Raw genomic sequence first — 17,650 nt, 5'->3', positions numbered from 1 at the left:
GAGTTATTTGATATAAAGACTCCAGGTGTCTCTAAAATCACCCCGCTAACATCCCTAGTTTTTCAAAACTATATTAAGACAGTATCATTGTAGATTTCACATTCTTTGGCTGTAGGGCATGGAGTTACTGTGTTTTGTTATTTGCTTCATGATCATATCATAAGACTGCCTTCTAAAAATTTTTGTTAATGTCATAGACCTGGGATGCACTTAACCTTGGTAAGAAGCTCCCCTTTCAGTGGTCAGCCATAAATATAAAGATTCATAGCTGGTTAGTGATGAGAATAAGAAACTAAACAGAGTGCACACCCATAAACAGGATATCTTTAACAAACAACCTCCTACAAAGGCTCAGGAAACATCACAGAAAAAGAGGGGGGAAAATATAAGAGCTTCTAGATGGGAAAACTTTCTGCAAAAGACTGTCTTTTGGACAAAAATGCCTATTGAATTCATGAATTCATAGTAGCTGTGCTTAATCAAACAGAACATCTACAAAAAGAAGCCAGTCAAAATTCTTCCAGGGATGAAGGATGTGTCACACCCATTACTGACAAGCTATTAGTATGTAGTTAATAGGTGTTAGGGAAGGGAGAAATCATTGTTTTTAAAGTATGTTCCTTATGGTAATTTTTCATGCTCCAGAGGCTGGCCTCATACTCATGGACATATAGGTAGCACTAATAAGACTTAGTGGGTTATCAAAACACACACGCACACACACACACACACACACACACACACACACGCACACGCACACGCACACGCACACGCACATGCACACACACACACACACACAAGAAATGAAGTTAAGAGAGGACACGTTAGGGGACCTGTGGTGGGCATTTGAGGAAGGAAATGAGGGGTCTGATTCAATCATGTTTCATTATATAAGTGGATACAGAAAGTAAAGAAAAGAGGAAAGTTATGAGAAGAGAGAGCATATTCTTCTCAGATTCCTTTATTGCCAATTTAAGTCCTTTCAATACATTTTCTTACGTTTTAGCTGAAAAGATAATTGAATTAAATTTATGCCATCTGTTTAGTCATCTCTCATTTTAATGGTATTAGAGATAAAGCCAGAAATACATTTTCCTAGAAGATAATCATATCTATGCAATTCATTTTTTTTTTATTTGCTGCAGGCACACTAGAAACTTGATTTTTGTTCTGCATTCTGTATTTAGACTGGCTTTTGTGTGTTGCTTCCAGGGTGGCTGCACTGAACTATCTTTGCACACAAGCTTCCTAATGTCTTATTGAGCGGCCCTATCATATGGCCTCCTTCTTGGTGCTGCTAAGATCCTTCCCACAGCGCAGTTGCTTTCAGATTTCACCCCACACAGAGTGCTGCTCTGAATATTTTGCACTTCCCCTGAATTATTCCTTGATTTTGCCTTCAAAACTGGGAGATTTAAGTGATATTTTTGCTACTAGAAAAAGAAATAGCCAAGGTGGAGTTATTTGACTGTGGCAAGATGCAATTTAATCACAGAATATCTGAAAGGTATTTTCATTGCTTCCATTGGTGAGTATCATTGCGCACTTCAGAAGTGTTTTGGTCACTGACAGACTGCACATGTAATGGGCTCCATAAAATTATAATTAAGCTGGAAATTTTCTTCCTTTCCTTAGCATCATAGTCATTGTGATGGAGCCACACACTGTTTTCATGCAACGCAATGTAAGCAAAGCAACTGCATACAGTATACACACCAAGTATAGTTTCTGATATTTGTACAATGATAAAATTATCAAATTACAGACTTTGAATGCATCCTGTTGAAAAACAGCCTAAATACAAAGTATGATTACTTTGTTTAGAAATGGAACATTCTGATTACAGACAATCTTTCCTACTAACATGTCTGATTCTTCATGTCCAGTAAACCCTGAGCTCTCATAAGCAAATAGACACAGCCTGCAGTTTCTCACTGTTTCTAAATAGATTTATATTTATACAGTTTAACTATCCATGTCATTAACTGATATGGCTTTACTTCCAAGTACCTATTAGCTCTTTTTTTCTGACTATTCTTGTGCCTTTTTATTGAAATGTTTCATGTGTGTGTGTGTGTGTGTTTGCTTGTGAACTCACACATGTGGAGAGCTGAGGGAAAAATTGCAGGAATCAAATATTTCCTTCCATCCTCTGGGTTCCTATGATTGAACTCAGGTCAGCAATCTTGGCAGCAAAGTCCCTTAATTCATTGGATCATCTTTCCAGACCTGCTTGTTGCTTAATAATTCAAATTTTTATTGTGTGTTTGACTATAAATTTGGATCCCATTCTGCTTCCACAGGTGTGATCTTTCTCAATGATGAGAAATTCTTAGATGGAGAGCTTAAAAGAGAGAAGTATTGTGTGTTTTTTTAGGTCTCTCATGCTCACTGCAAACTATTTCTGCCCTGGTGGCCTAAGCACAGTCTTCATCCTGGCAGCTCTGTGGGAATCCCAGTACCTCTAATGTTTTCTGGGTCTCATGCTCACCAGGAAGCCAGTAGCTTCTGGTCTATTCTGGACCACCTCCTGTGACTGATGCCCTTTTCTTCTTGGGATAACTGGCAGATTTCTGCCATTATCTTCACTCCCCTGCACTCCAGGACAGTTCCACCAGGTAGGAACATCCGCTTCTAGGTTTCAAGCTGTTCATTCTCCTGTGAACATTTCTGTGAACTCTGAGCTGTCAACTGGGTCACAAGTTTAACGGTAGCCTTTGTTCCATTAAACTGAACTTCTCAGATTCTTCACTAATAAGGTTTTCGTTTCTCTGTTATTACCCCAGCTGACTTGGTGGCTCACTGTCCTGTTGTGCTTAAGAAGCAGGCTGCCCATTTCAACCTCCATTACTGGCTTTGGAAATGAGCACATCATTTTATAAATAGGGCAGATTTTCTCCTTAGATGCATTATCCCTCCTTTCTCTGTGCTGGAGATTGTCAGACTTCTGATCACGCGCCAAACTCAGAGTTCTTTTCAATGAAATTAATCCTAGCCATTTCTTGGCATTTCACTAACCCTGAAATCTACAACATATAAAGTATTTCGTGGTGTATCTCATCCTTCACTACATATGAAACTGTCAATAGGACTAACATTTTGGTATCTTGCTGTTTCAACATGTGATCAATAAGAAAAGTCAGTTTAAAAAATGTAGATATGTTCTACTAGAAAAGTGAGATAGTGAGGAAAGAATGAGGGAGTTATAGATAGATATAAAGGGAAAATATATAGAATCTTTGCCTTTGAAAAATAAAACCAAGGATTATCAAAGAATATGATTGTTGGCTAAACTACTGGGACCAGAGATGTGAGGTAAAAATGTTTCAGGAGAGGCTATCAACATGGATCTCTGTCTGAATCTGTATCTATATGTATAAATGAACATGAAACACAGTCCTGTATGTCTATGTATGTTTGAACTTAAGAGCCTTTCAGCATTGCAGAAAGGGTTCTTCATGCAAGCCAGAAGTCTGAAATCTAGAAATGGATGAGCCTGTTGTGGCTGGGCTGGCTCTGGAGATCAAAGCAGTCCTTCAGCTCCCTAGAGCTGCCTCTCTCACAGCCTGGTCTCCTGATTGGTGCTTCTCGCTCACCTGAGTGTGGCCGCCCTGGGTTGAGGCATGCTTCAACTGTAAGACACATGTTGGCTTATCAGACAGAAAAACAAGGAGTCTAAAACAGTCACTAAATTTTTATTTTTCTTGAGTGTTGAAATAATAACATTTTAACATGTTAAATAAAAAGTATTAAAATTAATCTCACAACTTTATATTTTATTTTCATGTTTGTGCTCCTGAAGATTGAACCAACCATCTCACAAATATTAGGCTAGTCTTATACCACTGAGTCCCATTTATTTAAGTAATCTTATTAGTTCCTTCAGAATTCCATACAATGAGTTTTTACACCTTCAACTCTCCCAGATCCAACCCTCTTCCCTACCCATCCAACTTCCTATGTTTTTATAATGTATATTGTATTTCCACTGGGTGGAGTTGGCCAGAATATGAGGTCCTTGTAGGAAGACAAGAGTTAAGTAGAGTGAGTGCATCAAGGACATTAGACTCCCAGCTATATAAGTCATACAATACTTTCCAGGTGGGCTGGAATTCATTGATTTTTGAGTAGAGGAATAAAACAGAATACCAAGGAAAGATTAATCTACTGACAGGGGCATATTTCAATTCCCAGTTCCTTATTCATGATAAAACGTTGCTCTAAACCTTAATGATAATTCATTTCATAGCTTCCCCGTTGAAATTTTGCCAAAGGGAGGGAAATGATTTGTGCCACTTGCTTATTTACTCATTTTCAGAGAGATCCGGGGGGTAGATTAATACCCCACATTTCTCTTTATGGAAACCTTGTTACCTTCCTCCAAATTGCTCACGTCGCTATAATTGCAGAGTGAGTTCTCTCCGATAAATCTTGCCCGGTTGTAGGAAAGGAAATTGATTCCAATGCTTTCTCGGCTTGCACAAGCTGCCCCACAGACTCTCTTGCTGTATACAGCAGGTATAAAAGAAAGCTTTGCAGGAAGTGCTTTGGCAGTTCCACCGCACACAGAGCACAGTCGCTTTAATATTTCCAAAATCAGTGTGTGGGTTTCTCCAAACTTTGAACTTTTTTTTCTGAGATGAGGCACTATATTTTGAAACTTTATGTCATTCACATTTCAATATCACCATGGCAAATTATCATGTGAACACTGCTTGACTTACTACTATTGTTTTAAGCTTTCATTTAAACTGATTTACAAGTTTTAATCAGTCTTGCCATTGGCTTCCTTTTAGCATTTTGTAATTTTGTGTGAAATGAAGGTGTGCCTACCTCTGATACATTCTGTATAAGTAAAGCCTGATTCTCATTCCATCAACCTGTTTCTTCCTATAATTAAGCATAGCTGTCTCAATAACTTCTAGAGCAGCGGTTCTCAATCTGTGGGTCACTACCTCTTTGGGGTTGAAAGACCCTTTCACAGGGTTCGCCTAAGGCCATCAGGAAACACAGATATTTACATTACAATTGATAACAGTAGCAAAATTACAATTATGAAGTAGCAACAAAATAATTTTATTGTTGGGAGTCACCAGAACTCAAGGAACTGATGTAAAGGGTTGCAGCATTAGGAAGGCTGAGAACCAGTGTTCTAGTACTATACCAAGGTAATTGAACACAACTGTAACTGTTAACATATCAGAGTGAGATATAAAATGATCCCTATATGGGATGACTCCTTTCAAGTGCTGGATGTATCTCTACCCCCTCAATGTACTTTTATTTCCTTGAGTGCATAGTTTTGCTGACATAGATTTTGTAAATATCCTACAAATGAAAGTATTTCATAATTTTGAATCCATTTGAAAACATTTTTCTTTTCTTTATGAAAAAGATATATTGCTGTAATTCAGAAGTTACTTTATTATTTAAATTTTATTTGGCCTTATTCCTGATTGTTATTTCCAGGATATTTGCCATATATTCAGTAGGCATTCATAAATCTTTAAAAGTAATGGTTTCTTCTCTTTTATATCTATGCATTTTATACTTATTCTGCATAGATAGGCATTTAAATCCATACTGCATGACCAAAAAAAAATAGAAATCATTTTGGTATTGTCTAAGACAGGTAGAAAATACTTTCATTAATTATAATTTTATTGCATTTAAATAATTTTTCTTCATTGTGTTTGTATTGTAAAAAATATATTACTTGCTTAGTAGCAACATTTCTTAGTAATAGGCAGAGAAATTTATGATATACTTCTCAGAATTATTCAAAATATGTACTTTTCAACTCAATTATTTCTAGAGAGGATGCCCACTTTTAATTTTCAGCTGATATTCAGTTGTTCTAAATTTTTACATCTTTGTCATCATACACTATTATTTTAGTATAGTGCAAAATATACAAAAATCATATCCAGGTTTTCTGCATATAATCTCAAATTAATATACATTGTGCCACAGGAATTACTTAAATTCTTAATAGTACTTATGAAAGAGAATGAAAAATAGTTGGTAGTTAGTTTTCTGTTCTGCTACATGTTCTGAAATTGCAAGTATCAATTCAATTTATTTGTAAACATTTGTCTTTGACTTCATTATAGACTTACAGCCTTTCATATCATGTTTGTGCCCCAGTTTTCCTAGTGATTTCCATATGACATTATCATCTTAAAAGTATAGAATTGATCTTTTAGTTAGAAATTCTCAACATTAAAATGTTCTTTACTATCTTAATTTTAGGTTTATTTACATTATATTTTGTTGACATTTAGTGAATTATAAGTTACTGGCATGACTAAATATTTCTTCTTCATGTGTTCTTCATGGGATCTGCTGTTCCACATATGTAATCCCAGCACTGAGAGACTGAGGCAGGAGAATCACAAGCCTGAGGCCAATGTTGGCTACACTGTGAGTTTGAGGTCTGCCTTAGCTGCAAAGCAAGATACTGCCTCAAAATGAAATAATAATAAATGTAGAAATTCAATATTTTCTTTTGTTTACTCTTGTGACAGAATTTCTCTCCAGTTGTGTCATTTATTTTCAGGAGCACCGTTGGATGATGGAGAGATGATGTTGGTGTTATTTTTAATTATTTCCCTTCCAGCTTTATTTATTTACATCTGTTCTTTTTCAATGCATTCCTAATGTTTTTCTTTACTTGCCCGCTCAGACTGAGCTATGTGCTTTATCAATTCTAACCAGTAGTACTTCCACAGGCATTTTAAATTATAGCATGGCGATATCCAGTTTTCTTCTTGTCAGTCTTCACTATATAAATCACTTGTGTCTTGACTTAAAAACTTCATCATTCATCTATTTTTATTCTCAAATGATCCGTATTTTCTTTCTATTTCTTCAGAGAACAAGCAAGTGCTTTTCCTGGTTTATTTCTTACAATAAATCCTTTTGAAATTTTCATTTTGATTTGTTTATGTCCTGGTGTACTGATGGCAAAACTGGCCCAATTTTCCTGCTCCTCCCCGGGTCTGGGCCATTTATACACCATCTCACTATCTCTTTTGGAATCTTGGGCAGGCTGCTGCTTGCCTCAGTCAATAGAGGTGAAAGCAGATACTGGGTGTGTTGTTCTGAGCTTATGTAATACTTCAAGAGACCCCAAACTTCCCAACTGCCCCTTTCTTTCTTATAACACTGAGTCCAGAGAACATTCCCCATTGCAGTAGCTAGATGAAGAGACTGAGCACAGACAGTGTCCCTCCACCCACCTGCCAGCGGGCAGACACCTGAAGGACAGACTATGAGGAACACCGCAAGGACACCTTTGCCTTACTCAGCAATCCATTGGAGTATAGAATCAAAGTAGCTTTCAGCTGCTGAGCATAGGGTAGTTCACTTTTTGATTCACAATGTGGCATTAGCTAAATGATAATTATATATACATATATATGTGTGTGTATAAAATTTGAGATTCATAAATTTTCAAACCTATCATATTGAAATACTTTTCTAGGTGATAAGTGGAAACAAAGGTTGGGCTGGATTTTTTTTTTTTGTGTGTGTGTGTGTGTGTGTGTGTGTGTGTGATTGTGTGTGCTCCATTTGACTCAAGTGACAGCCATCTGGAAAGAGAAAACCTCAACTGAGAAAATACCTCTCTTGGACTGACCTGGAAGCCAGTCCGTGGGACAGTTTCTTGATTAATTATTAATGTAGAAAGATCCAGCTCACTGTGGGCTGTGTCACCCACGAGCAGGTGGTCCTGAGTTGTATAAGAAAGCAAACAGAGCAAATGATAGGAACTCAAGCCTATAAGCAGCATTCCTCCATGGACTCTGCTTCAAGTCCTCCATCTACTTTCCTCTAGGATGTGGAAATTATCTGAAAGAAGTAGGTCACTAGACATGGATACTTAGGATATATTACTCCCGGTCCCTTGCTTCCTCTCTGCTTCCTGCATGCCCTGAAGTTAGCAGGTCTCCTCCACTGTCCCTTTCTGTCACCATGATGTTCTACACCAGTACACAGTGCTAACTGACCATGGCAAAAATCTTTTGGAATTGCAAGCCAAAATAAAACTTTTCCTCTCTAAATTTTTCTCTCAGGTATTTGGGTACAATTATAATAAAATTAAAACAACCCCTCCAGATGATTCTCCTCCTTTCAAAGCTAGAGTTGGATTAATACAAGGTAAAAATATCTGCAGTATTTTTTTAACAGTTCCTGTGATCTGAAATCTATGGCTGTCTTCTTAGTCCAACGGTTGTGATCCCTGATCACTCTGACTTGAAACTTTTTGGTTAAATAAAATATCTGTGAAAATGTGAATGCATTGAAACTGTAACTCACCATGAAAAATCACTCTGAGGCACAAAACATCAAGATCATTCATAAAATAATTAACCACAAAGAAGTCAATAACTCCCTGAAGGCTACTTTACTCCACTAAGATTTATATGTTTACTACACAACATGGGGAAGGTTAGTTCACCTATTGAACATGACTCCTGAAGGTCTTGGGGAAGGGGACAAGTCTGAAGCACAGTTGACATTTCTATTAACTGTATAGTTAAGCAGCTTAAAAATTTCACATGCAAGAATTTCAACCTTTGCACTATTATAATGGAGTTTCAAAAATAGCATTGTTATGGAAGTGTGTACAAACATATTCAGTTTCTGGAATGAGCAAGCCAAGATTTCGTCCTAAGAAGCAAAAAAAAAAATCTGCATTTCATGCCTTTATTATGCAGCTCTCATCATCCCATCATATGCTTTTTAATAAGAAATATAATGTGAAAAATTTTGTCGTAATTATTTAATATTATTTATTTTCTTTCTCTTTCATTTCTAAAACTGCAGGATATTATATCTCCTGGATTTTAAATTGCTAATATATTTAAATCATCTTGTCATAGTTTTTTTTGTTGTTTTTTTGAGACAGGATTTCTCTGTGTTGCTTTGGTGCCTATCCTGGATCTCGCTCTGTAGATCAGGCTGGCCTCAAACTCACAGAGATCCACCTGGCTCTGCCTCCTGAGTGCTGAGATTAAAGGCATGTACCACCACTGCCTGGCTCATGTTATAATTTTAAAACTATCAAATATTGATACTTATCCTATATGGTTAATAAGAGATTCTAATGAACTCACTGTAATAGTGATCCCATGCTAAAAGAGAATTGGTTAGGATGCGGGAGGGACATAGGAAGAATTCTACTTGTTCTCCTCACTTCAGCTAGGAAGTCCTTTTTCACTTGCAACTTTAGTGTTTGCATAGCAGACATGCGGGACTAAAAAGTTGAAGATATCCAAAGATGTGTATGAACATTCTTCCTCTATGTATATACATAGCCTTTAGCTTGTACCTATGAGAGGATTCCAGGGATAACAAACTCTTTCAGACCCAGAACTGATAGGAATCTTCCACTTACCATCTCATAAAACCTTTGCATTTATTTTCTATTTTTAACACAGGAGGTCTTTGAGACAATGTCTGGTCCCTTTCTTAAGCCCCCAGTTTGAACAAAATACTTCCTATAACTGTATAACCTATGATAACATAACTCCCAAGCTTGAAGCTGGCAGCAAAGAGTGGGGTAATGGAGGCGACCCAAGGAAGGATAGCCGTGTAAACTATCACACAGCTAAGTTCACATTTCTTCTGGCTTTTGTCACATGGTTTTCTATAACTTGTGAGACTACCCAGGAACAGTGGAGGTGGAGAGAAACTAGGTTCTTTCTTACCTTAGTTTGGAGAAATTAGAAATCAATCTTTTGTTTTTGACTAATATCTTCTTTCTGATTTCTTTTTGAAGACTGGGCAACAGATTATGGATATGAGTATCTGGTAACAGTCCTACAATGTTGAATTTGAAAGCCAGTTTTTCTCTTCATTTATGAGCTAACCATAGAAAAGAATTATGGGTTAATTAAAGTGTAAGAGCTAGTCAGCATTAAGCCTGAGCTAAGGCCAAGCAGTCATAATCCATATAAGCTTTTGAGTGATTATTCTATAAGCAGGCCATGGGACTGTGGGGGTTTGGTGGGACCCGAGAAACATCTGACTACAGGATGCTTTCTCACCACCCTAGACATCAATTCCAGGACATTTTTCTTCATTGATTAAGGGGACCCAAGGTCACTATAACCCATAATGCATATTATAATGGTCCCTAAACAACATATTTGGATTTAGTTGAAAGACAATGGGCAAATCCTTTATAGGAAAAAGCAAAAGTCAAACTTATGGGAAGATTACCATTACCATGCTTATGGGAAGAGAGGTTGTTTGATCATCCCTTTTTGATCTGAGAGAACACAAACCAAGGTTATATCTGCTTGAGTAAGTGCTTTCTTTAAGGGACAGTGGTAGAGAGGAGTGAATTTGCCTTAGGGGAGCCATGGCATCTTATCTGTTGATGCTGAATTACCTCTTCTCTTTAGAGATGACCTATGTTCTCAGTCTTTCTTCCATGAGCTGACTCAGTGGATCATACTGGCTCAAACTACATTTTCCTGCAGTGTTTTTTTGGGGTGGATATTGACTTGGAAAATTAATGTGGAGAAATATTTTGGTATGATGACATGTAGACCTGTCTATGCGATTCTACTCCCCAAGATCACCATGTTCTGCTCAAAACTAAAATAATGAAGGCTCAAAGAAAGAATTTCTGCAGTTGAAGTTTTCCTGGTCCTTTCTAGCCCATGGTCAGGACAAATCTCTCTCACCTGCCAGTCCTGCAGCCAAGTAAACAAGCAGAGACGCCTATATTATTTAAACTGTTTGGCCTAATGGCTCAGGCTTCTTGCTATCTAGTTCTTATGTCTTAAATTAACCCATTTCTATAAATTTATACCTTGCCATGTGGCTCATGGCTTACCGTTATCTTACATCATGCTTTTCATTGTGGTGGCTGGCAGCATCTCTGTGCCCCAACCTTCCACTTCATAGAATTCTCCTCTCTCCTTGTCCCGCCTATACTTCCTGCCTGGTTACTGGCCAGTCAGCACTTTATCAATCAGTCATCCACAGCAGATGTCCAATGCTCTGTTTTCAGAATAGTGGTGAGAAGATGGTCCTTGTCTTGGCTTGGCTGTACTGCAGCTGTCTCTATGTCCCTTGTCATAGAGAGAGCATGTACCCACAGTCTGTTTTGTTGATTCAATCATGGGGTCAGCAAAAGGTCCCAGGGATCAGACCATAAGAAACATCGATGTAAGCATCACATTATGATGATTATTGATCTCTTCACTTAATACTGGCATGGCACTGGCCAAGACTTTCACATTTTACAGAGCATCATGTCTGGGTGTCACTTTTTATACACTCCAAGCAAAGTTCTATTTTCTAAATAGAAGCACAACTTAATTTCTACGTAAAGGTCAGTCTTATCATTGAGGCAGAATTATAAACGAGGCCATCTTAAAAGGGAAAATAATCAACTATTAATTATTTAAAGTGCTTAATGATGCATGGAGTGTGTTACATTTCCAAGTACATTTCTAATTAAGTAGGCATAAACGACAAAACCCTGAGATCCAAATCAGCTATTAATTTCAAATCAAAACATATTTAAAATTCAGCACACTAAACTTCTATTTTCTAAACCTAAAAGACTCAGAGAAATCTATGTGTTGCCCACCTATTTTATTTGCATCTGTTTGTTTCATTTAAATATACCTGTTTTTGTTAGAGAAGCCATAATTTAGATACTTTTGAAAAACCTTTAGAATTGCAATATAAATTTAAATCAGCAATGTTTGAAAGCCACCAAGTTAGCTTTTCTGAATATTATGCTCAAAACACTTTTATAATAAAATTGGAATAATCGCTAACAAAATATGAAAAAGGAATGAGGTCACTGTGTTTAAATATTATACCCAATGTGAGTTAAGGAAAGAGTAGACATTTGAAAAACACAATTAACCTTTGGAAAGAAAAATAAGCCCTATTGCATTAGGGAATAGGCAAACTCAACTAATGAAAATTTATAGCCCTCTAATGTTTGCCAAGAAAAGAAAAAACCTCTCTAATTTGAAATGTCAGAATAATCTCAGATCTCCTGTTAAGCAATTTGTTAAACTTTAAATGGTAATACATATTAGATTTAATAATTGAAAAATACTCAAATAGAAAGAGACTACTGAAGTGGATTTACAAGCTGTACCTCTTAATTTCAAACATCTGTTTGTTTGTTGATTAAATTATTTATTCATTCTTTTAATCAATACTTCAACAAATGTAATGTCTCCTAGTTACCAAGGTACTAAACTAGATTATACTGACACTAATGCTAAATAGATGATACCTGTCCTCAAGGGCCTCACAATCTTGAAACCAAAACCAATGCAAGGCGATATGTGAGAGACATGGCAAATGGATCAACAGATCATGAGTCATAGACAGGCTGGTCTCCTGTATTAGTTATCCATTCTTTCACAGCTCCACCTTTTATTCTGGTTTCTAAAAGACCAGATTTCCCAGATTCACTTGTTTCTCTATATGTGACCATAATAAAAAATTTTACTGGTTGCAACTGTGGGCAAATATGTAGAACTTTGTGGGCAACTCCAGCCCTCTTAGACTATGAGGCAACCTTGAGGCTGTGTGCTCTGCCAGGATAAAGAATGTCAAAATGGAAAGGTCCAAATCCACAATGACCATGGAGATCCTAGACAGCCCTGGGAAGATTTCCTCTATATTCTCCTGAAACAGAGAACCTTATTTGGGTAGAATTCTACCATATTTGGGTAGAGTTAAGTTAGAGAAGGTGAACTTGACTCTGAGTACATTCATTCAGTCTTTAAGGGTGTGCCTCTTCTCATTCTATGTTTAGTCAATGTTTTTCAGCACACGAGGGACTCAGTGGTTGAAGAAACAGTGTGCCTCCAACTCCATCATATGTCACAGAGAAAGCAGCGAGGTAAGGAGAATGATGTTCACATGTGATATTGGACAGCTCATTTTCTGGAGAAACTATAGTTCTGACCTGAAACATAGCAATAGTCAAGAGAGATGCCCAAGAGCAGACTCACTCAGGCATTATGTAACTGAGTAGAATTTTAATTAGTCACTGGATCCTTTACTGAAGAGGAATAAGGCAGGCTGAAGGAGGAACAGGCAAGACCAAACCCACTGCAGCACAGCACCTAACCCTGTGTGAAGTATGTGAGGTAGAGGGGGCTGTGGCTGAGCTGTGAGTCTGGAGAGATGATTGTCAAGTCCTATCAAGTCCCATAGCACCTGCCTCCTCACAAGTGGATTTGCTGTAGGAAGATGGTGGAGGTCCTGTGAGGCAAGCAGAACTGCTGCACATTTCAGATAAGCTAGAGTATGTGCTATACTACTTCTGCAATGACTAGGCATCCTACAAAAATAGCCAAAAGGGGGGCCTTGAGGCCAGTAACAGCCAGCAGATTCCAGAGCTTATCAGAAAGCACCAACTTAGCAATGAGCACTAAGGCAGACCTATCCTCAGCGTGGCATGGAATGGAGGGTATATAAGGCTTACTCTTTCCGAAAAATAAATGAGAGCTTACTTGCAACCTTCTGGAGTCTGTGTCGTTGTCTCTGTGTCTCCTCACCCCCTGTCCCCAGGGCCTAGAGACCTTGCCAGGCAACAGTCCCAGAAGAGGGCCATGGACAAGGGATTTAAAAGGCTATTGTGTGAACTTTCAAGTTTACATATGCCTCTGGGAAACATGGAACATTTCAAGTTTCAACACAGGAAACACTGAGATTTATTAGTACTTATGTCATGTGACGCCTGGCTTCAAACTTTTACTTGCAAGTGTTTTTTTTAATCCTAAAACTAGTTCTATAGATCTTAGGTTAAGTGCTACTTTAGATATATTTACTATTGAGAACGCTGATCCCCAGATGACAAGTGTTTTGTATGAAATGAAGTCTCAGCTTGGCTCACAAGCTCAGAGAAAGAAGTTCAGTCTTCACAAAACTGATTTCCCTGTTAGTCATGTCAGAAGTAGGGAGGAGAGATTGCATTTTATGGCTCTATGGTTTGGGAAGGCCACAGTCATGCTAAATCTTCTCTGTTACCTTGTGCCTTTGCTTTGCCCCTCTGCACAAGAAGCTAACATTCAGAAGGTTATGTGACTCATTGAGAGTGATATTGTGGGTCAGCACCAGGCATGGGACTTGGGCACAGACTAGAACATTGTTCCAGATGTTCCCTGACCATCAGCCTCAGGTACACTACTTCACCTCTGCAGAAGCAGCTTCCTTGTAGATAAAGCAAGTTTAATGACAGTCTCTGGGCCAAAGTCCTTGGGGTTGTTTGTTGGATTAAATGAGCCTTTTTATGAGTAAAGTCTATCATTCCTTTATCAGGGAATGACCAGAGCAATGTGTTTAAAATACACTAACTCCTGGTTTTTGCAGGTGATCCTCTCCACAGGAGGCAGTAGTGAGAGAAATGGTTAGAGATCAGTGGGGTGTTGATTACCACAGAGACTCTGGGAGCAGAGCTCACCCTGCCTGTGATGGAGTGTCACAAGTATTTTCACGGGGCACCTTCTAAGGCCCATTTCACACCATAAGTACCGAATTTTCTTGGAATTTCTTTCTTTTCCTGTTTGTGATCTTACCTTAATTACAATATTCCTCCCTTCCCTGACTGCTCTTTATACCTTCCCATACATCGATCCCATCTCTCCTTCATTCTTGGAAATTCTCATGGCTTGGGACAGCAATCGTGTTTGCCTCTGATTGTTTGCATCCACCAGGCTTGTGCAGTAACTGTCATCCATCCTTCTATTTGAAGGATAAGACAATAATTTCTAGGCTCACTATTGAAACCACTCAAAAAAGGGAAAGTTTTAATTGTCAGTTAAAGACAAGCCACTTAATACTTAATCATAGTGAAATGAAAAATTTTAAACAGTCTTTGCCTCGGTTGTTAATCGAGTACAGGCACAATTCTAGAGAGGGTGTCAAGGTTTTCCCTGAGTTGTCTCCACCTGAACCTCTGAGAACCAAAAATTCCCTATTACCATGACCAGCTGAACTGGACTTGGGCTTTCCTGGGCAACAACATGGGGGCTGAAGTCTTGAAAGAGAAGATCAGTAAGAGGAGATGGGGTGGCCAGGGCTAATGGGGCAGTGCAGAGCATTAGGAATTTCTCCTAAACAGCTCCTTTTCCCTTTTTCAGTGCAGTGGGAAGAAGCCTTATCACATGCAACATACATTACAGAGTGCCAACAATGTGCTGGCAAGCTCCGCTGTGTATTGAAATGAGGAGCACAAGAACCAGTGAGGCCTTGTCTCTGTAATCAATTATGTGCACATATACTTCCAGGTTGGATAAGTTCCAGGAAGAAATGAGTGTAGCAGACAGTGACTCACTGTGGGGCAAAAGCAGGCCACATCAGAGGGCATCCTGACTTGGCTTCTGCAGAACTTCGCTGGTGCTTCTTCATCATGGACATTGATTCTGAGGCAGTGAGAAGTTCAGAGGGGACATATATCCAAACAGAGAGATTTATTGGGACATATATCCAAATGGATAAACCTGGAAGGAGCTGTCATCAACTCCTCTCCCATAACTTAAATCCAAAAGCTTTCAAACTGTGTCTTCTTAGGTCTTGTGAACACACGGGGCAGAAAAGCACATTTACTGGCTCTAGTTAGAACTTGAGGACAGTTGAGTGAGGCACATCAGGCTGTGTTTTGGTGAGTGGGCCAGAGCATTTGAGGAAGGTCTCAGGGACATCAGTGAGACCAGGCTGGGTGGATCAATGCACTAATTGAGCACAAGACCCAGCTTGCGCTGCCCAAATCTTCCTGTTGCCTGCATGGCTATGATTACTGTTTCATCACACAATGCTTCAAGATTTTCTTCTTTTCTGAAAAGTGAGGAAGAGGTCCTCGGGCAAATGTTGATACTGGTCACAAATGCTGCAGTTGCCCATCTCTTTCTGTCCTTAACAAAAATTTCTGAACCTGTCTGGGCAATGCTTTAGGCCTGAAAGAAATCCTTCCTTCCCATGGAGTGCAGCAGCAATCCTTACTCCCCAAAGCAATCTGAGTTGATTACACATTAACTGAGAAGAGTGTTTCTTTGTCTGCTTTTCCATATGCAGGGGGATCCCCAAAGGACCAGCTGATGGCCCTAGGTTCACATTCTATGATGTATTTTGCATTCTTTTTGCCAGAAGTGTTTCCTTCTTAAATTGTCTGATGTGCAAGCTTGTTTGCAAATGGAAACATCACATTCTTCCATTCTGGCTCTGTTTTTTGCCTCCAAGGATATGCTGTTGTTTTCTGCAGGGCAGATCCCCCAGCCTACAGGTATCAGTCTTGGTGTTGAATGCTCACCTATGCTCTTAAAGGTGTCTTACTGTTCTACTAGTGACAGATCTGGATAAGACCAGTGTATTCTGAGGTGTGTGTGTGTGTGTGTGTGTGTGTGTGTGTGTGTGTGTGTGTGTTGATTTTTAATCTTTCATTTGAAAAGAAAAATGCATTGTGGTCCAGGTAATATGAAACATATGCAAGATAGCCCCAGAGTAACATCTCCAAGATCATGACATAGTAATGTGGCTTGAAGCCATCAGTCAAAAGCTACATGTAATCAGTAATACAGAAAAAAATATCAATTTTTCTTTAGTATCCAGTGATATTTAATGGATTTCAATAATAAAACTATGCATTCATTTTCCTGTCAGTGGGTTTGAGAACCTCCAAAATCAAGGACATTTGAAGCAGACTCTTCAGTGGAAAAGAGACATCTGACTTCTTTGCTGCTGAGGTTTTCTCATTCCCTCTGGATCTGCTGGGACCTCATTCCAGTAATAAAGATTTTCACTGATCACTCAATTGCTACACTGTCATTTGTGACTAATTATATTTGAAAAGACAAAAGCTAGGATCACAGAGGCTCTCGGGTCAGGCTCTACTAGGTTTACCTCATCTTTAGCAAGAATAAAATTAACTCCAGGTTTACCACATAGAACTCCAAGTTATAAGTGAGGTTCACATGTCATTGAGTTCTCCCTAACAGGAGTTACAGAAGTGAGTGGAGAATACAGCATTGACCAAGTGACCTTGTGATCTAATATTTATCATCTCACTTCCTTGATAGAAGACTGTAAATGGATCTGACCATCTACACTACTGGATCAAGTCCAGTACTCTGGGTTTGTCCTGGCACTTTCCTAAAGGGTAAAATGCATTTGATTGCTTATGTTACACAATAGAATATACAGAACAGAAAATCTGCTTTATGAATTTGGTGGTCTTTGCATACTATTGCCTCAATAGAACCACCACTACCACCCTATCACTACTGCAGCTGCTCTTACTACTACTAACACGTGCGCGCGTGCACACACACACACACACACACACACAAGTGCTCAATTGCACATATACATTACATGACTCCATGTATGCATTTATATACCTTGTCTTATGATTGCACTGCCATAAAAACAGGTATAATCAATTTTGGCTCAGATTTAAAATGCTTTTATTGGCCCTGAAACATGATTCCTCCATGGTAAATTACATATATTATCAATGAAGACATGCTAAGTGCAAGAGATACCAGCATCACATCTAAGAAAGACAATATGTTTGAATACAGCTCCTCTACTTGTGGGGTTTGTAGACAGTACTTGTCTGTCTTGCTTCTTCATCTATAATCACAGTCACCAACCC

General features: G+C 38.6%; 1 long non-coding RNA gene across 1 annotated transcript in view; it reads left to right on the top strand.

Annotated features, from left to right (window-relative positions):
• The window catches only part of LOC131920556 (uncharacterized), a 45,580-nt gene extending 28,773 nt beyond the window's left edge, over positions 1-16,807 (top strand). The window contains exons 2-3 of the long non-coding RNA XR_009381702.1: positions 12,809-12,895; positions 16,657-16,807. This is a non-coding gene — a long non-coding RNA (uncharacterized LOC131920556). The remainder of the gene's footprint in view (positions 1-12,808; positions 12,896-16,656) is intronic.
• Positions 16,808-17,650: the final 843 nt, after the last annotated feature.

Source organism: Peromyscus eremicus, chromosome 10, assembly GCF_949786415.1.
Source record: "Peromyscus eremicus chromosome 10, PerEre_H2_v1, whole genome shotgun sequence".
Classification (NCBI taxonomy): domain Eukaryota; kingdom Metazoa; phylum Chordata; class Mammalia; order Rodentia; family Cricetidae; genus Peromyscus; species Peromyscus eremicus.
This window is presented reverse-complemented; position numbering and strand designations above follow the sequence as displayed.